The sequence below is a fragment of the Otolemur garnettii genome, unplaced genomic scaffold (genome assembly GCF_000181295.1).
Source record: "Otolemur garnettii isolate 467f Iridium unplaced genomic scaffold, OtoGar3 scaffold00096, whole genome shotgun sequence".
In the NCBI taxonomy this organism is placed as follows: Eukaryota; Metazoa; Chordata; class Mammalia; order Primates; family Galagidae; genus Otolemur; species Otolemur garnettii.
Genome location: NW_003852491.1, coordinates 6,586,786 through 6,591,181, shown reverse-complemented (window position 1 = coordinate 6,591,181; position 4,396 = coordinate 6,586,786). Strand labels below are relative to the sequence as shown.

Sequence of the window (4,396 nt, the reverse complement as noted above, 5' to 3'; positions counted from 1 at the left end):
GCATCACAGCTCACAGCAACCTCCAACTCCTGGGCTCAAGCGAGTCTCCTGCCTCCGCCTCCCAAGTAGCTGGGTCTACAGGCGCCCACCACAACACCCAGCTATTTTTTGGTTGCAGCCATCATTGTTGTTTGGCGGGCCCGGGCTGGATTCAAACCCCCCACCTTAGGTGTATGCGGCTGGCGCCTTAGCCACTTGAGCCACAGGTGCTGAGCCTTTTTTTTCTTTATAATCTCATTTTCTAAATCCTAATTCAAGATGATTTCTTTTTTAATTTCAGATAAATATAAGGGTACTTAAATGATTTTTTCCACTAATGCAAAAGCATCACAGAAGGCATTAAAGTTAAATAACATTATAACTTTCCTGACTTTCCAGCCACAGCGCCTGGCTATTTTTTGGTTGCAGCCGTCATTGTTGTTTGGCGGGCCCAGGCTGGGTTCGAACCCGCCACCTTAGGTGTATGTGGCTGGTGCCTTAGCCACTTGAGCTACAGGCTCTGAGCCTGAAATTGACAAGCTTATCCTAAAATTCATATGGAAACTCAAGAGACCCAGATTAGCTGAAACTGGGTCTCTTTTTGAAAAAGAAAACTAAAGTTGGAAGACTCACACTTCCTGATTTTAAAATTTACTACAAAGCTTCATTAATCAAGACATTGCAGAGAAAGAACAGTGAAGACTTTGTGCAGGCATACTTGTGTGAAACTGAGGCAGAATCCCATGTGGCCGGGTTGGTTGTGGGCCTAACATGACCAAGGCTTTAGCTGGAATGGCATTTCCAGAGATGTCCAGACTGCGTTAAGGAATTAAGGTTGACTTTATAAGGCCAATAAAAAAGCCCTTTGGAAAACTGGCAAGATACCCATCAGTAACCTTTCATGATCTGTGGTAAGTAACAAAGGTTGCTTGCTGACGAGTCTGGGAATGAAAATGTGCTCAGAGACCTCAAGAGAAGAGGAATTTACCCAATGCATACAAGTATCTAATGGCACAGATGAAACCTGGGCTTGTGAAAGGCTTTTGAGAAGTTGAGCCCGAAAAGTCCTTATAAAAGGTTCCAGCAAAAACCCCCTGACTTAAGGCCTACATGGGAACAGAGGTTTGCACACAAATTCCTGTATGCCCAAGAAGTTTCTTTATGCCTTGATTAAAGATCTGAAGTAACAGCCTCCAAACAACAAGGCCAGCAAGGGCAGGTATTCAATCTACCTTGTTCCTCCATAGCCTCAGGTTTCATCAGATAAGAAAAAGAAAGTAATGACTGACAACACGTTCTCCATTAAGTTATGTTAAACCAGGTTATGTTGAAAGGGTTATTCTTAAAGGTGTATGTTGGGTGGATTATCAGATTACTAAGGAGGTGCTAATTACAAGGCGGGTAGTCACAAGATGTTCAAATGGATTAATGAAGCCAATGATGTCCAATGCACATGTGCAAAAGGATTGTAATGAATTTTTTTTTTTTTGCAGTTTTTGGCCGGAGCTGGGTTTGAACCTGCCCCTCCAGCATATGGGGTTGGTACCCTACTCTTTTGAGCCACAAGTGCCACCTGTAATGAATATTAATGAGGTCATTGCTGTATAGTGTACATGCACAAGATTAACTATATAAACCAACAGTAAATAAAGAAAGCTCGCCATTTTGCCTGTGCGAGCAGATGGTCACCTTTATTTTTTTTCTTTTTTTTTTTTGGAGACAGAGCCTCAAGCTGTCCCCGTGGGTAGAGTGCTGTGGCATCACAGCTCACAGCAACCTCCAACTCCTGGGCTCAAGCGAGTCTCCTGCCTCCGCCTCCCAAGTAGCTGGGTCTACAGGCGCCCACCACAACGCCTGGCTATTTTTTGGCTGCAGCCGTCATTGTTGTTTGGTGGGCCTGGGCTGGATTCAAACCCGCCACCTTAGGTGTATGTGGCTGGCGCCTTAAGCCACTTGAGCCACAGGTGACGAGCCAGGTCACCTTTATTTAAAACACAAGTGTGCTTATTCTCCCTGACATCGCTTTTCCACGAGACCCTTATAGCAACAGCTGCCTGTAGTCCCAGCTACTTGGGAGGCTGAGGCAAGAGATTCTCTTAAGCCCAAGAGTTTGAGGTTGCTGTGAGCTGTGACCATAACACTCTACTGAGAGCAACATAGTGAGACTCTGTCTCAAAAAAAAAAAAAAAGAAAGAAAGGAAAAATAGCTGGGTGTGTGGCAGATGCCTGTAGTCCTAGCTACTCAGGAGGCTGAGGCAAAAGGCTTGAGCCCAAGAGCTTAAGGTTGTTGTGAGCCATAATGATGCTATAGCACTCTACCAGGTAGACTCTGTCTCCAAAAAAAAAAAGGAAAAGGAAAAATAGTAGCTGAAGTTAAATGAGTTATGCAACAAGGGAAACCCAATATTGTATTAATATCTCAAGAGGCTCAGAGCAAAAGAATATTGTCTCTTAGCTCTGTTATACCAGATGCCTGAAAGGGTGAAGCCATATGTCTGCTGAAACCATTCCTGTTCTTTTTTTCTCCCTACTGTATGACCCCTTCAGTGCCAGTGGCCTTTGGGTAGAGGCCTGGCAATGGTTTGGGGTCAGTTTGCTCTGGCATGGGGCACTATGACAGGCCCAGAGGTACAGGCCTGTCAGAAATCCAAACCCATGCATACTACTCCTGCTTTTAGAACCTAACACAGTCATGTGGAAGCCTGCAAACCTGAATTGCATCCCTCTGAGAGACATTCTGCTTATATGGAATGATGAAGAACTGGACTAATGGGTAATGACCAAATGGAAGTCTTGTAATATGCCAGCATCTTTTTCCCTTTTGTTTTAACATTTATTTTATTAATAACTACTTTTGGGGTAGTTTTAGGTTTCCAGAAAAGTTGAGCAGATAGTACAGAGAGTTCCCATATACCTGCTCTTGTTGCACACTTTCCTGTTATTAACATTTTGCATTAGTGTGGTGCATTTGTTACAACTTATAAACCAGTATTGATACCTTATTTCTAAAGTCTGTATTTTCCATTCAAGCATTTCTAACTAAAGTCTCTACTTCTCTATTTGAGCTCGCTCTTTGTGTTGTGCAACGTGGTAAATGCACAATATCTTGAGTCCACCATTATAGTGGCTGAGATCACTCACGCTCAACTATTTTACCATACAGAATAGTTCCACCTCCCTAAAAATCCTCTGTGCTTCACCTGTTCATCCTTCCCATGGCCCTGACAGTCACCAATCTTTTAATTCTCTAGTTTTGCCTTTCCCAGACTATCATATAATTGGAATCACATACTATGTGGCCTTTTAGACTGAGTTCTTTAACTTAGCAATATGCATACCAAAAGAACCTTTTATTCTTTAGGTTACAAAGGATATCATTTGCAGCTGGGTGCAGTGGCTCACACCTGTATTCCTAGCACTTCGGGAGGCAGAGGTGGGTGGATTGCTTGAGCTCAGGAGTTTAAGACCAGCCTGAGCAAGAGTAAGACCCTGTCTCTACTAAAAATAGAGTAAAAAAAAAACTAGCTGGGCATAGTGCTGCACTCCTGTAGTCCCAACTACTTGGGAGGCTGAGCCAAGAGGATTGCTCAAGCCCAAGAATTTGAGGTTGCTGTGAGCTATGATGCCACAACACTGTATCCAGGGCAATGGAATGAGGCTGTCTCAGGTAGTGCCTGTGGCTCAGGGAGTAGGGTGCCAGCCCCACATACCGAGGGTAGGGGAGTTCAAACCCAGCCCTGGCCAAACTGCAAGAAAAAAATAGCTGGGCTGGGCGGCACCTGTGGCTCAGTGGGTAGGGTGCTGGCCCCATATACTGAGGGTGGCGGGTCCAAACCCAGCCCCCGCCAAATTGCAACAAAAAAACAGCCAAGTGTTGTGGCAGGCGCCTCTGGTCCCAGCTACTCGGGAGGTTGAGGCAAGAGAATTGCCCACGCCCAAGAGCTGGAGGTTGTTGTCAGTTGTGATGCCACGGCACTCTACCGAGGGCAACAAAGTGAGACTCTGTCTCTAAAAAAAATGAGGCTGTCTCACACACACACACACACAAAAAGGGTGGCGCCCATAGCTCAGTTGGCAGGGTGCCGGCCACATACACCTAGGGTGGCGGGTTTGAACCTGACCCAGGCCTGCTAAGCAACAATGATAACTGCAACCAAAAAAAAAATAGCCTGGTATTATGGAGGGCACCTGTAGTCCCAGCTACTTGGGGGGTTGAGGCAAGAGAATTGCTTAAGCCCAAGAGTTTGAGGTTGCTTGCTGTGAGCTGTGATGCCATGGTACTCTACCTAGGGTGAAATAGTGAGACTCTGTCTCAAAAAAACAAAAAGGTTATCACTTAGGAAGGAAGGAACCATTGAATTGTTCACTTTAAATGGATACATTGTATGGTATGTAAATTATCTCTCAATAGAGTTGT

General features: G+C 44.9%; 1 non-coding gene across 1 annotated transcript; it reads right to left on the bottom strand.

Moving 5' to 3' along the window:
* Positions 1–2,507: 2,507 nt before the first annotated feature.
* On the bottom strand, positions 2,508–2,638 carry LOC111727186. Its single transcript, XR_002774798.1, has one exon. It is a non-coding gene; the product is annotated as a small nucleolar RNA SNORA42/SNORA80 family (small nucleolar RNA).
* Positions 2,639–4,396: the final 1,758 nt, after the last annotated feature.